This window comes from Temnothorax nylanderi, unplaced genomic scaffold (genome assembly GCF_030848795.1).
Source record: "Temnothorax nylanderi isolate EJ_2023f unplaced genomic scaffold, tnyl_v1.0 TNYL_tig0314_pilon, whole genome shotgun sequence".
NCBI classification, from domain to species: Eukaryota; Metazoa; Arthropoda; class Insecta; order Hymenoptera; family Formicidae; genus Temnothorax; species Temnothorax nylanderi.
In genome coordinates, this window is record NW_027249376.1 from 178,330 (window position 1) to 194,868 (window position 16,539).

Consider the following 16,539-nt stretch of genomic DNA (forward strand, 5'->3'; position numbering starts at 1 on the left):
AACGCGTGTGCCGGTCCCACCCAAGATGGCGGCCGTAGGGGTTACGGTACTAGGTGGGGACCCGGCAACTTACGCACAGGTGTTGACGTCCGCGAGGGAGAGGATCTCACTTGCAGACGTCGGAGTGGAAGAGCTTAGATGTAGGAGGGCCGTTACTGGGGGCCTCTTGTTGGAGGTCCCTGGTGAACGGACCGTTGAAAAAGCGGACCTGCTCGCGACGAGGTTGCGAGAGGCCGTGGGTAGTGAGGGAGTGCGGGTCACCCGGCCCTCCAAACGAGTTGAAATTTGTATTGGAGGGCTGGATGGCTCTGCGACTTCTGCGGAAGTCGCGAGGGCATTGGCTCACACCGGTGGATGTGAGGTAAATAAAATTCGAGTGGGGGAGATACGGAGATCTCATGCGAGGTCAGATCTCTGTGTGGGCTCAATGCTCAGTAGAGGTCGCGAAGGCGACGGTAGAGAGCAGCGGGGTCCTGGTGGTTGGTGCAGGGCCCACGCCGAGGTGCTGCCACCTCGCCCCTTGAGATGCTATAAGTGTCTACAGGTCGGATATGTCCGACTGACATGCACCTCCACGATGGACCACGCTGATACATGTTATCGGTGTGGAGTTAGAGGCCATCGTGCAAGTCGTTGTTCTGCGGCGTCTCCGAGATGTCCGCTTTGTGCGGACTCGGGGATGCCGGCTGATCATCGGCTGGGAAGGGGTGTAACGGGACCAACAGAGTGGGGGGACGGGGCCGTCCACGGCGACGGTTCCCCCTCCTCCACGCGGACTCAGTCCGCGGAAAGGAGGACGGGCGGTCGGGGGGTCCGGGCCTAAGGGCCCGCTTCCCCTGGTTGTCTGTCGGTGCTGGTTTCGGTTGGCGGTGGATGCGGTCCGGAGGGGGCTCGGGCGGATTCCTCTAGGGGTTTTTGCCACAGGCGCTTTTCTCGGCCCGCGGAGGGTTGGGGTTAGGACTCGGGGTGGCGAAAAACGCTTCTGGGTCCTGGCCCCACCTGCCCTCTACATGAGGGCGCGAGGAGGTGAGGAACCCATCGCTTCGGCGACGGTCACTCTCCCCTCATCTCGCCCGGGGGCGGGTGTGCGGTCTTGGTACGCCGCACGCCCGTGCGAAAGCAACCCCAGAGCAAGGATGCCAGACTCGCGGTTTTTGCCAGCCACTGCCAGCCAGTGGTGGGGATGGGCAGAGATGCCAACTTTACGGTTCAGCAGCCAGCTTCGAGCGTCGAGCGGTAGAAGAAGATAGACAGATCTGCTGTCTTCTTTTTCTCTCTCGAGCTATGGCTATTGGCTATGCGATTTCGGATCTCGTGAATGCCGAGTTGGCGAGGCAACCAGACGACGCGTGACATAATTATAGCCCCGCGACACTAATTATCGATGTATTTCCTACATATTAATAAATCTAAAAAATTATTCAATAAAAAATTATTATATACATTGTTTTACATGTTAATACAAAATTAAAATTTGAATTAAAATATAAAAATCCACTCTTGGCCAATATGTACGTTTTTTATTTAAAAAGAATCTGTTTATTCAACAATCTCTATTTAAAGAATTAATTTCAGCGCAATGATATTATTAAGTACTAAAAAAAATTATAGTTTATACACTGTTCTTCTTTCTGTCTTTAAATTTATTTTCCATTAAATGTATAACGTACATATTGTTGCTCAACGGAAACCGCAAGAAGGGGGTGGTCTCTTCCGCCAGGAGGGAAATGTAAAAATAATTTTTTACATTTCCCTGGGTGTGTGTGTGTGTGTGTGTGTGTGTGTGTGTGTGTGTGTATGTGTGTACACTACACATGCATTTATGTTCCACAAGCGATCGAGATGTCTATTACGGAAAGATTTCTTACGCTTCTAATTTTTAAGCGTGATGTTCATTACGGACATTATTTATTACACGCTTATACTCTTTAAGCGTGATGTCTACTACGGACAAGATGTTTTACACGCTTATCATTTTAAAGCGTGATGTCTTTTATAAACAAAACTAGTTTTTGAGCCCGCGCGAAGCGGGGCGTATCTCATTCCCTTTTCTTTTTGTAAATCCCTTTACCAGTCATCGCCCAAATCAATCACTTTTACATTTTGTATCTGTAATTTTTAATCAATTTTATTTATATAAAAAATTAGGATATTAAAATGGTGGACTTCCACACCACCCACGTTTCTTGTTTTTTGACGTAGAACTACGTCTTTGTCGACAGTAAAGGGGGGGGGGTAAATCCAGTAGCACAGATGACTTTTATGGGCGCAAAGCAGCCGATTTTTGTAGGCGCATAGATATTTTATACCCTTCTCTAATTAAAGTACCCTCTTGAGAATGCTACATAGAGTTGTACGTGAGCAAATACAGATTGTGGCAGATAAATCCCAACTTTTTCTAAAGTTTGTCCCTAAGATTTATTGATTGTCATAGCAAATGCCACTATAATAGGAAACTGTCTTCGTTTGAGCTTAAACGGGAACTTAAACAAAATTGTTAATAATTTAATCATCCGCAGCATGTAGCCTTAAAGTACTGTGGTCTTTTTTAACAGCACTAGTGTATAATTTATTCGCCGACATAAGAGACAAATGTTTGTCTTCAATCGTCATGCCACTTGCATTTTTAAGTCAGCATTGAAGGCAAAAGGAGAAACATCTATAAGCATGACGATTGAAGACAAACATTTGTATCTTATGTCGGCGGACAAATTATACACTAGTGCTGTTAAAAAAGACCACAGTACTTTAAGGCTACATGCTGCGGATGATTAAATTATTAACAATTTTGTTTAAGCTCCCGTTTAAGCTCAAACGAAGACAGTTTCCTATTAGAGTGGCATTTGCTATGACAATCAATAAATCTCAGGGACAAACTTTAGAAAAAGTTGGAATTTATCTGCCACAATCCGTATTTGCTCACGGACAACTCTATGTAGCATTCTCAAGAGGGTACTTTAATTAGAGAAGGGTATAAAATATCTATGCGCCTACAAAAATCGGCTGCTTTGCGCCCATAAAATTCGGCTGCTTTGTGCTTATAAAAATAGGCTGCTCTGCGCCTTTCAAATTCGACTGCTTTGCGCCCATAAAAATTGGCTGCTCTGCGCCTTTCAAATTCGGCTGCTTTGCGCTTTTAAAAATCGGCTGCTCTGCGCCCATAAAAGTCATCTGTGCTCCTGGATTTACCCCCCCTTTACTGTCGACAAAGACGTAGTTCTACGTCAAAAAACAGGAAACGTGGGTGGTGTGGAAGTCCACCATTTAATATCCTAATTTTTTATATAAATAAAATATAAATATAAATATAAATAAATAAAATTGACTAAAAATTACAGATACAAAATGTAAAAGTGATTGATTTGGGCGATGACTGGTAAAGGAATTTACAAAAAGAAAAGAGAATGAGATACGCCCGCTTCGCGCGGGCTCAAAAGCTAGTTTTGTTTATAAAAGACATCACGCTTCAAAATGATAAGCGTGTAAAACATCTTGTCCGTAGTAGACATCACGCTTAAAGAGTATAAGCGTGTAATAAATAATGTCCGTAATGAACATCACGCTTAAAAATTAGAAGCGTAAGAAATCTTTCCGTAATAGACATCTCGATCGCTTGTGGAACATAAATGCATGTGTAGTGTACACACACACACACACACACACACACACACACACACACACACACACACACACACACACACACACGCACACACACACCCAGGGTGCAAAAATTATTTTTACATTTTCCTCCTGGTGGAAGAGACCACCACCTTCTCGCGGTTTCCGTTGAGCAACAATATGTACGTTATACATTTAATGGAAAATAAATTCAAAGACAGAAAGAAGAACAGTGTATAAACTATAATTTTTTTTAGTACTTAATAATATCATATTGCGCTGAAATTAATTCTTTAAATAGAGATTGTTGAATAAACAGTGATTCTTTTTAAATAAAAAAACTACATATTGACCAAGAGTGGATTTTTATATTTTAATTTAAATTTTAATTTTGTATTAACATATAAAAAAATGTATATAATAATTCTTTATTAAATAATTTTTTAGATTTATTAATATGTAGGAAAATACATCGATAATTAATGTCGCGCGCCGATATAATGTCACGCGTCGCCTGGTCGCCTCGTCAACTCGGCATTCACGAGATCCGAAATCGCATAGCCAATAGCCATAGCTCGAGAGAGAAGAAAAAGACAGCAGATCTGTCTATCCTTTTCTACCGCTGACGCTCGAAGCTGGCCGAAGCCAGCCGAAGCGCTCGGCTGCGTTGTTGAACCGTAAAGTTGGCATCTCTGCCCATCCCCACCACTGGCTGGCAGTGGCTGGCAAAAACCGCGAGTCTGGCATCCTTGGCCAGAACACGCAAGAGTGTGAGAACTGATGCGCGTGACTGCGCGAGAATACGCCCGCACTGAGCAACCGGCACTGACCAGCACCAGCCGGGATGCGCCGCCGGCAAGGCTGCGCAGCCGCAAGGGCTTAAGCTGGCCACACACACTTTTTGTAACAGTTAACAGTAGGATTTCGACCAATTGCGTCGCTCGATTTGGGAACGTACGGCCGTACGTTCCCGAATCAGCAACGCAATTGGTCGAAATCCTACTGTTTACTGTTACGAAAAAGTGTGTGTCCGGGGCCATAGCCACGCACACTAATGCCACGTGGCACGTACGGCCGTACGTTCCCAAATCGAGCAACGCAATTGGTCGAAATCCTACTGTTAACTGTTACGAAAAGTGTGTGTGGCCAGCTTAAGCCCTTGCGGCTGCGCAGCCTTGCCGGCGGCGCATCCCGGCTGGTGCTGGTCAGTGCCGGTTGCTCAGTGCGGGCGTATTCTCGCGCAGTCACGCGCATCAGTCCTCACACTCTTGCGTGTTCTGGCCTTAATTGCGTAAGCGAACGGTGGTGAACGGCGGCGCACGCAACGCGCGACGTCTCCACGGTCATCGCCGTCGTCTCCGCGAGTGTGTAGTGTCTCATTTGGGTCATCGTCGGCCGTGTCGGGAGTGTACCCGGGGCCGCCCGTCACGCCGTTGGCGCGCACCAACGTCGTCGTCGTTGTCGTCGCCGACGCCCGCCCGCTGCCCCCCGCGATCCTCAATTTCGAACGACGGTCCGCGGGCTCGCGGCGCGACAGATATTCCACGAGGAGCGGAGAATCGTCCTCGCGAGGGAAGCCGGCGAAGAGATAGGCCGCGTCGTGATTCGCGCGTCCCCTCCGCCCCCTCCTGTGCGTGTGTGTGTCCGAGTTCCCCGGGACACCTGGCGACCTCGAATTTTGGCGCGAGTGCACCGCCCGCGGCGACAACTTCGCGCCGATCGCGCGCCGATAGTTCGGAACGAAAATTCAGAAAATACATTAAATCCGTAAGTATATAACCTAACCTATAGGGTTTTTGCATATTGTGTGCTATAGAAATTTAAAAAAAAATGCTACATTTTTCATTAACAGATTGTGTCTTCAAATACAATTGAAACGCTCCATGCTGCGGTACGTTTCTATTCTGATGAAAGGAGAAAAGTATTAATTGTGCCTATTAGTGACATTGAACATTTTGATTGTGAAAACTGTACCAACCAACCATATAATACATAAACACAGTAATGACGATGAACATAATTCCCCCTTATCACCAGGTGAAGTCTTATGTGTTGGAAGTAAGTATTCGCATTTATTTACTATTGATAAAATATGTTAAGTAATTATACAACTTAAAATTTGAACATTTCAGAAAGATATTTTTGATATACTTTAACAAAGCAAAAAATTACTAACAATGTATTTTGATTAATTAGTAGTAAACATTTACTTTTTTAAGGTAAAGAAGATTTATTAAATAAAGAAGGACGCTACAAATTTTTGAAAATTCGTCGCAGTGATGCATTGCAACAGTTGCAAATGAAGCAAATAGAAATGGAACACCAAAACGAAAAAACCAGGTAAAGTGTATAGTGCAAATTGGATGTATTAAAAATATTACATATGTTGTATTCTCACACGTAATATTTACAGATTACAAAGAAATCGCACAATGGCAAAAAGATTTCCACGAAGTTATAAATATTATTTGCGGTCGTGCAGAGTTGAAGATGTAAGTCCCAGAATCATGAGAAGATTGAATTTTAAACCTAAAGTACGGCCAAATAGACTTGTAAGTATCTTATATTTTAAAGAATTTTTATTTCAAATAATTTATGCATGCAGTTTATGCAATATTTGGACTATACATTGTAAGACAAGTCACTTTTAATCATTTTTTTTTAAATATAAACTTACAATAAATATTTGATAATGAAAATTAATATAGGTTAGATAAATAATAATAATGTGATTGGATCTGTAAGTGTGTTTATGTATACACTATTCTTATATTTTTTAGACTTGTAAAGATAGTATCGAGGACGTTCAATACGTTGCTGAAAATATGGATATGGGTAACATTAACAAATCACATGAAGATACTGTTACAATGCAAGAGGCTATTATGGAAACATGAATGAAATAGCGGATACTTCAATCGACGTTAATGAAGCGCAAAATGTTTGCACGGAAAGAGGTGCTGGAACAATAGAAGCTGAAGCATTCAAAATTTGCGAAAAATTAATAACAGAGGATACAAATAATATACAGCAGGACGCAATTGATTTCGATGACGTGTTAACGTAGAAAATATAAAGGGGAATGATATAAACGTCGCCAGCGATCCTGAGAACAAGGTAATATTGCAGTTCCAAATAGTCGCCGATAAATACTCATAAAGTGTTTACTATCCTTCAGTTTTGTATTTTATTAAACTGATAATTGTTAGATTTATTTATTTTAGTTCATTTTGGACATATTAATTTTGCTTAATGCTACTAATACTTTTTGATAATATATACCAAGATAATAATGTTTTAAAATATTTATATAAGGATTAAGTACCGATGGTACTTAATTTAATATATATTACATTCATTTGTGCATGTTATTTTACATTATAATTTGTGAAATAATTTATTAACTTTTCCATTAAATATTGCAGATGATTTATACAGGAGATCAAGTTTCAGAATGGGATTCGGATTTATTGGTTATATTTAATGATTTAACAGACGACAAAAATGACCATCAACATGATATATGTCGAACACGCACTTTACAAGAGTTTATGTCACATGAAGAATTTCTGAGTGATATTGAAATACCTGTAAACAAATCACGAGGTGAAATATTTTTAATGATTATCGAATACAGTTTAAAATATAAATTATCATTAAATGAAATTATAAGTATGCTGCAAACAGATCAATCTTATCTTTTCAAGATTAATATTACCCGATGCACGATGGATAGTCGATAATATTTTAAATCCGAAAGATAAAATAGAATTTCATGGAATTTGTCCCAACTGCTGTAAATATATTGGCAAAATAAATGATGTAGATTCTTGCGTAATTTGTGATGTATGTTCCGAAACCATTAATTTAGAAAATCCATCGTCATCAAATCTCTCTCTCTCTCTCTCTCTCTCTCTCTCTCTCTCTCTCTCTCTCTCTCTCTCTCTCTCTCTCTCTCTAAGACAACATTTTTTAACGCAGTATATATATATATATATACGAAGACGTCGCCAATTACTCTCCATAAGCGAACTACCACTAGTCCCACGATTTAGATCTTTTCTAGGACTAGTCAATCCGTTCCATTCTCCCGGTTCTGAAGCGCCGTTTCTTTCTGACCAGCCGCGTTCGCTTTGAGATCTATCAAATGGTCTGTTTCTCCCCTGGAATGATTGGCCCTCGATTCGTATCCCATCACCGGAGTCATCAAAACCGACTCCCCGTGAATAATGAGACGAATACAAACCTCCTCTTCCAGTTCTACCACGTCCACGATCGACACTGCTACCTCTTCCACGACCAATACTAAGTTATCCCTCCATTCCACATACGCGTTTCATCTTCTGTCATGGTTATGAGAGCCAATGGAAGCTGAGTTTTCTCGACCACATACAGCGCTGAAAAAGTGTTCAACGGCTCCAAAGGTTTACAATTGCGATCAAACATGGCCAACATCTCTTCCCGGCCGTATCTATGCTCTGCTAACTGATAGCGAGATGCACCCAGAGTTGTGGTCCCTCCGCCCCCACTACCAGTATTGCAATTGTCTGCCGACGAAACCTTGCGCAACCATTCTGGACCGAATTTCATGGAATCCATCATGATGCACTATCTCCTTTGCTGATCGGAATTACTCCCCGGAACTTCCGAAGAGAAGTACTTGGTATTATGGTGGTATGATGGCAGCTAGATACCATATTGGAAGCGAATCATGGCTAAAAATGGCGTAAAAAAGGTGGTGAATGCCCACGGTAGTAGTACTCTGTCTCGGGGCATCCCTCAAACGCCGGAAGTTGGCCACCCGCGGGGGTTTTAGTGGGTAGGCTACACTCAGAAAAAAGTGTAGCATCAGATAGTACAATTGTGAAGATCTCTTCTACAAATAATAGTACAAATAGGGACAGGGATAAATTGTAGTAAATGAGTCTAAAAAATTGTTCTAAAAAATTATTCTCAGATTGTCTGAAATCAATTGACAAACTGCTTAAGACTGTAAAATATTATAATATTAATTCGCGCGTTTGTTTCACAGAATCACAGTTTTTGTGTTTGCATGTGACAAAATAAATTTGCTACAAAATTGTAGTTAATCGGTGTATTTCATATTTTTCTCAGTGTATGCATGTGCTATCCCTGCGATGCACATGCATAGAATCCCACACTACCACCCGGCCCAAACCCCAGCGCCGGGGGTGTCTTTTTGAAGATTTCCCCCGCGTAAACAAAAAACAAAAAAAAAGATACCATTGGAAATGGAACATTCCAAAGTAGAGCCGGGAGGGAGGCGGGTAACCGCCGGGGTGGCATGGACTGGGAGGTTCATGTCTGCCATTGCACGCGACCCTCCCGAGCTAAGGTAAGAGTCCGGCATAACCCTTGATCCCCTTCCGGGGTCAGGGGTATCCATGAAGATTTCCCTACTTAAAAAATATATATATATATTAGAATAACTACGACGTGGCCTATTTCGTATTAACAAGACTTCCCAACGCTAAAAACATGGCGGTAAGAAATAAATTTACATCTACATTTTTTTCGAATATTTATATTTAAATCTAATTACAGTATTAATATATTTTCATTCACAAATGAAGATGCATCCTAATTCGTAATATGCAAGACAATAATTTATATTTGTCGTATTAGTCAAGACTTTCTGTCTTGTATGTGCCAATCATCATTGGCCTAGTTTACACCGACCGTTTACGCGTACCAAGTACTATATCTGTATCAAATCTGTATTAAATTTCGGGTTATACCGGTGTAAACAGAGATACCAAAAGGTCGGTGTAAACTAAGCCATTGTCCGGAACAATCCACACTTTCATAGAAGCACTTAATCAAATCACGCAATATTGGATAAAATTTCCAACAGAACATTTACATATTGAACTCATTAAGCAACAGTACAGTATTTTATATAATACTTATTATAAGTAAATATTTTATATAGATTAATAATTTTTATTGTTATTACAGATTTTGGATTCATTGTAGGATTTCCGGGCGTAATAGGTGCCATCGACGGTACTCACATAGCAATTTGGCCTCCACACAAGGAACGGGAGCATTCATATATCAATCGGAAACTATATCATTCGTTAAATGTTTTGATAGTAAGTATTATATAAGATAAATAATAAGTATTATATAAAAAATTATTATTATTACAAAACAATTATTTTTGAATCTTTTTAAGATACTATTTGTAAATACCCTAGTAGCACAGTGACGTTAAATGACGTTTTAATGACGTTTCTAGACGTCATTAAAACGTCATTTAACGTCACTGTGCTACTGGGGTAGTGGTCATGGGGAGGAAGAACCCACGATGCACGTGTCTGGGACGCTCTAATTCTTTCGCGTCACTTAGAACAGCAATTTCAGAATGGACGAACAAATGCTTGGTTATTAGGTATATTACATTAATATTATTATTAATATTAGAAATATTGTATGATATACATACTACGTTTACGCGAGCGTTACTTCTGTAGTAACTTACGATAATTCACTCGTTTACGCAAAGTAAATTATCGTAAGTTACTAGAGAAGTAACGCTCGCGTAAACGTAGTATAAGACAACCAGAAGGATCACCTTCGGGTCGTTACACTAATGCTCATGTAAGAGCTCGGTCATGTATAGAACGAGCTATTGTGATGTTAAAGGGACGATGGAGGTGTCTAAGAAAAGAGAGAGCATTGCATTATTCACCAGAATTTTCAGGTAAGATTCATATACCAATTGCATCTTGTAAATATTAATGTAATATACCAATAGTAATATTAATTTTATGATGTTATAAACAATTTCAGCTCTCATTGTTAATGCTTGCTGCGTCGTACAAAACATAGCAAAATTTTACAACATACCGCAGCCTGAGATATATTACGACGAATTGGACATACAAGAAAGAAATATCGGAATGAACGATATAAGAAATAATGTAAATAGTAACGAAATACGAAAACGTGTCATTCAACAGTTATTATATATGTATATTCATGGCATTTTTTGCCAAATCTCTAGACTTAAACATATAATTTGACTTCTGATTCATACCAACGTCGTATTAGTCAAGACTTTCTGTCTTGTATGTGCCAATCATCATTGGCCTAGTTTACACCGACCGTTTACGCGTACCAAGTACTATATCTGTATCAAATCTGTATTAAATTTCGGGTTACACCGGTGTAAACAGAGATACCAAAAGGTCGGTGTAAACTAGGCCATTGTCCGGAACAATCCACACTTTCATAGAAGCACTTAATCAAATCACGCAATATTGGATAAAATTTCCAACAGAACATTTACATATTGAACTCATTAAGCAACAGTACAGTATTTTATATAATACTTATTATAAGTAAATATTTTATATAGAATAATAATTTTTATTGTTATTACAGATTTTGGATTCATTGTAGGATTTCCGGGCGTAATAGGTGCCATCGACGGTACTCACATAGCAATTTGGCCTCCAAACAAGAAACGGGAGCATTTATATATCAATCGCAAACTATATCATTCGTTAAATGTTTTGATAGTAAGTATTATATAAGATAAATAATAAGTATTATATAAATTATTTTTGAATCTTTTTAAGGTCAATGATTTCAATGTTAAGATACTATTTGTAAATATTGGTCATGGAGGAAGAACCCATGATGCACGTGTCTGGAATGCTTCAATTCTTTCGCGTCACTTAGAACAGCAATTTCAGAATGGACGAACAAATGCTTGGTTATTAGGTATATTACATTAATATTATTATTAATATTAGAAATATTATGATATACAGATAGAAGTGTTATATCGTTGATATATGCATAGCATGATTTTAATATTATAGGTGATGATTCCTTTGTTACCGTACTTATTGACACCAAAACTAATACTACGTTTACGCGAGCGTTACTTCTGTAGTAACTTACGATAATTCACTCGTTTACGCGGAGTAAATTATTGTAAGTTACTACAAAATCCCGTTTACGCGAAGGAATTATTGTAAGTTACTACAGAAGTAACGCTTGCGTGAACGTAGTATAAAACAACCAGAAGGATCACCTTCGGCTCGTTACACTAATGCTCATGTAAGAACTCGGTCATGTATAGAACGAGCTATTGGGATGTTAAAGGAACAATGGAGGTGTCTAAGAAAAGAGAGAGCATTGCATTATTCGCCAGAATTTCCAGGTAAGATTCATATACCAACCCTGGTAAAAATTACCGTTAGAAACGGATAGAACGTGCATTCTATCCGTTTCTGACTGTTTTACTATGCGTTTCTTTCCCTGCAATTACGGATAGAAGCAGATGAAAAGTGTTGCAGATTCTATAAGACTGTGTACGCAAATACGGTGAGAAAGGCTAACTGCATCTAACTGATTCCTAACGGAACGGAACTTCTATCTGAACCTATGCGCAGACGAATTATGAATCCTATCCGTTTTTATACGTAGCCAATTTTGAATGTCTATCCGCATCTGATTGCAAAACCAGGCAGGATATCTATCTGCATTTGCATGCAATTATGATTTGCCCGCTCTATCCGTTTCTAACTGCAAATGCATTTTATTCATTTCTTATTACTGCAAATACATGTACATTGTGGGAGGTTTGTAGTTATCAGGTAGATTCTACCTTTAAACGCCAGGAGAAGGGATTCCTTTAGTTACGACACTGTAATTTTTCTGGTTGTCGCCTGACAGAACGCCTGCTTATATATTATGGCTGGTTGTATTTTAAATGTGAGAAACGCTTTCCATCATGCGCCGCCTAGCGGCGTCGTCGCGAAGATGCAGATGGATGCGGTATCCGCAATTACGGATAGATACCGTCAGCATCTGATGCGTACAGAATGCGGACAGAAACAGACAGGATTCGTATTCGTAGTTGCAGACAAATCCCTGTAGGTCGACATTGCGTACAGATGCAGATGGATGCGGTATCCGCAATTACGGATAGATACCGTCAGCATCTGATGCGTACAGAATGCGAACAAAAACAGACAGGATTCGCATCCGTAGTTGCAGACAAATTCCTGTAGGTCGACATTGCGTACAGATGCAGATGGATGCGGTATCCGCAATTACGGATAGATACCGTCAGCATCTGATGCGTACCGACTGCGGATAGAAACAGACAGGATTCGTATCCGTAGTTGCAGATAAATTCCTGTAGGTCGACATTGCGTACAGATGCAGATGGATGCGGTATCCGCAATTACGGATAGATACCGTCAGCATCTGATGCATACAGAATGCGGACAAAAACAGACAGGATTCGCATCCGTAGTTGCAGACAAATTCCTATAAGTCGACATTGCGTACAGATGCAGATGGATGCGGTATCCGCAATTACGGATAGATACCGTCAGCATCTGATGCGTACAGAATGCGGACAGAAACAGACAGGATTCGTATTCGTAGCTGCAGACAAATTCTTGTAGGTCGACATTGCGTACAGATGCAGATGGATGCGGTATCCGCAATTACGGATAGATACCGTCAGCATCTGATGCGTACAGAATGCGGACAGAAACAGACAAGTTTTTCTATTGCAAAAGCTTATAGATGCTGTATGCCGATAGATTTCCATTAGATACAGTTATACGTCGTTACATTTTCTGTCTGTATTTGCAGATACAATAGTGCTGCTTACAGAAACGGATAGAGCTAGACAAGCTTGCAGTTACAGCGGATAGGATTCCGTTACATACCATCAGAAATTCTATCTGTTTCTAACTGTTTCTAACGGTAATTTTTACCAGGGAATTGCATCTTGTAAATACTAATGTAATATACCAATAGTAATATTAATTTTATGATGTTATAAACAATTTCAGCTCTCATTGTTAATGCTTGCTGCGTCGTTCAAAACATAGCAAAATTTTACAACATACCGCAGCCTGAGATATATTACGACGAATTGGACATACAAGAAAGAAATATCGGAATAAACGATATAAGAAATAATGTAAATAGTAACGAAATACGAGAACGTGTCATTCAACAGTATTATATATGTATATTCATGGCATTTTTTGCCAAATCTCTAGACTTATCAAAAGATCAACCAACTAGCAGGTGAAACAGGAGCTTGAATAGAATACATAATGTATGTATGTAAACTTTTCTTGTATTCGATATGATTTAGTAAATACAGCGCGGACTCTGTTTCCCGAAAAGATAGTCCCAGCACCCACCACCAGCGTAGCCGGTGCGGACTCTATCTTTAAAAGGAAACAGTCCCAGCACCCACCGGTGCTTTACTGAACCATTGCAAATACAAGAAAAATGTATATTCATACATTATGTTTTCTGCTCAAGCTCCTGTTTCACCTGCTAGTTGGTTGGTCTTTTGATAAGTCTAGAGATTTGGTAAAAAATGCTATGAATATACATATATAATACTGTTGAATGACACGTTCCCTTTTAAAGCTCGCAGAAAAATCATTTAAGAGATATTACTCTTGCACAAGAATGCGTTTATCTGCATATATGTCTAACTTACAATTTCTTACATTCTTGTACTTTGAGAGGGAATATGTTTGAAAGTAATGTTAGAAGTATACGCAGATATATAGACTCAAAACATAATTTGGCTTCTGATTCATACCAACGTCGTATTAGTCAAGACCTTCTGTCTTGTATGTGCCAATCATCGTTGGCCTAGTTTACACCGACCGTTTGATACGCGTACCAAGTACTATATCTGTATCAAAACCGTATTAAATCTATACATGACCGAGCTCTTACATGAGCATTAGTGTAACGAGCCGAAGGTGATCCTTCTGGTTGTCTTAGTTTTGGTGTCAATAATTACGGTAACAAAGGATATCCGGAATCACACTTGGGTTATACCGGTGTAAATAGAGATTTGATACGAATATAGTACTTGGTAAGCGTACCAAACGGTCGGTGTAAAGTAGGTTATTGTCCGGAGCAATCCATACTGTCATAGAAGCACTTAATCAAATCACGCAATATTGGATAAAATTCCTCAACAGAACATTTAGATATTGAACTCGTTATAAGCAACAGTATTTTATATAATACTTATTATAAGTAAATATTTCATTACGGTAACAAAGGATATCCGGAATCACACTTGGGTTATACCGGTGTAAATACAGATTTGATACGAATATAGTACTTGGTAAGCGTACCAAACGGTCGGTGTAAAGTAGGTTATTGTCCGGAGCCATCCATACTGTCATAGAAGCACTTAATCAAATCACGCAATATTGGATAAAATTCCTCAACAGAACATTTAGATATTGAACTCGTTATAAGCAACAGTATTTTATATACTTATTATAAGTAAATATTTCATTACGGTAACAAAGGATATCCGGAATCACACTTGAGTTATACCGGTGTAAATACAGATTTGATACGAATATAGTACTTGGTAAGTGTACCAAACGGTCGGTGTAAAGTAGGTTATTGTCCGGAGCAATCCATACTGTCATAGAAGCACTTAATCAAATCACGCAATATTGGATAAAATTCCTCAACAGAACATTTAGATATTGAACTCGTTATAAGCAACAGTACAATATTTTATATAATACTTATTATAAGTAAATATTTCATATAGATTAATATAATTTTTGTTATTACAGGTTTTGAATTCATTATAGATTTCCGGGCGTAATAGGTGCCATCAACGGTACTCACGTAGCAATTTGGCCTCCAAACAAGGAACGGGAGCATTTATATATCAATCGCAAACTATATCATTCGTTAAATGTTTTGATAGTAAGTATTATATAAGATAAATAATAAGTATTATATAAAAATTATTATTACAAAACAATTATTTCTGAATCTTTTTAAGGTCAGTGATTTCAATGGAAAGATACTATTTGTAAATAGTGGTCATGGGGGGAGGAAGAACCCACAATGCACGTGTCTGGAATGCTTCAATTCTTTCGCGTCACTTAAAACAGCAATTTCAGAATGGACGAACAAATGCTTGGTTATTAGGTATATTACATTAATATTATTATTAATATTAGTAATATTATATGATATACATACTACGTTTACGCGAGCGTTACTTCTGTAGTAACTTACGATAATTCACTCGTTTACGCGCGGAGTAAATTATCGTAAGTTACTACAAAATCCCGTTTATGCGAAGGAATTATCGTAAATTACTACAGAAGTAACGCTCGCGTAAACATAGTAACAGATAGAAGTGTTATATCGTTGATATATGCATAGCATGATCTTAATATTATAAGTAATTCCGGATATCCTTTGTTACCGTACTTATTGACACCAAAACTAAGACAACCAGAAGGATCGCCTTCGGTTCGTTACAATAATGCTCATGTAAGAGCTCGGTCATGTATAGAACGAGCTATTGGGATGTTAAAGGGACGATGGAGGTGTCTAAGAAAGAAGAGAGCATTGCATTATTCACCAGAATTTTCAGGTAAGATTCATATACCAATTGCATCTTGTAAATACTAATGTAATATACCAATAGTAATATTAATTTTATAATGTTATAAACAATTTCAGCTCTCATTGTTAATGCTTGCTGCGTTGTTCAAAACATAGCAAAATTTTACAACATACCGCAGCCTGAGATATATTGCGACGAATTGGACATACAGGAAAGAAATATGGGATTGAACGATATAAGAAATCAAGAGACACGGTAGTGTCTCGTGCCAAGTACACGCGGAGCGAGACCGACCGTGACTCTTTTACGCGACGCGACGGGTTGCGAGTACCCGAGATGTTGAGATCTCGATAACGAGTGAACGGATCAAATTCTAAGTAGGCTTGATCGATAGTTTGGGGTCGAAAAGGGGGGGTATCTCTTATAATATTTTCCGCTACGAGCCCTACGAGCGGAGATATTGCGACGAAAAGTCCAAATGTGTGAAAATTTTATTTAAG

The 16,539-nt window shown here is 39.3% G+C and overlaps 2 long non-coding RNA genes across 2 annotated transcripts; both read left to right on the plus strand.

Annotated features, from left to right (window-relative positions):
- Nucleotides 1-4,771: 4,771 nt before the first annotated feature.
- On the plus strand, nt 4,772-5,952 carry LOC139781079 (uncharacterized). The gene is made up of 3 exons (XR_011720416.1): nt 4,772-5,385; nt 5,471-5,676; nt 5,838-5,952. It is a non-coding gene; the product is annotated as an uncharacterized lncRNA (long non-coding RNA).
- Nucleotides 5,953-6,676: 724 nt separating this feature from the next.
- Nucleotides 6,677-7,456, plus strand: LOC139781080 (uncharacterized). The gene is made up of 3 exons (XR_011720417.1): nt 6,677-6,735; nt 7,044-7,224; nt 7,326-7,456. It is a non-coding gene; the product is annotated as an uncharacterized lncRNA (long non-coding RNA).
- The last annotated feature ends 9,083 nt before the right edge of the window (nt 7,457-16,539 follow it).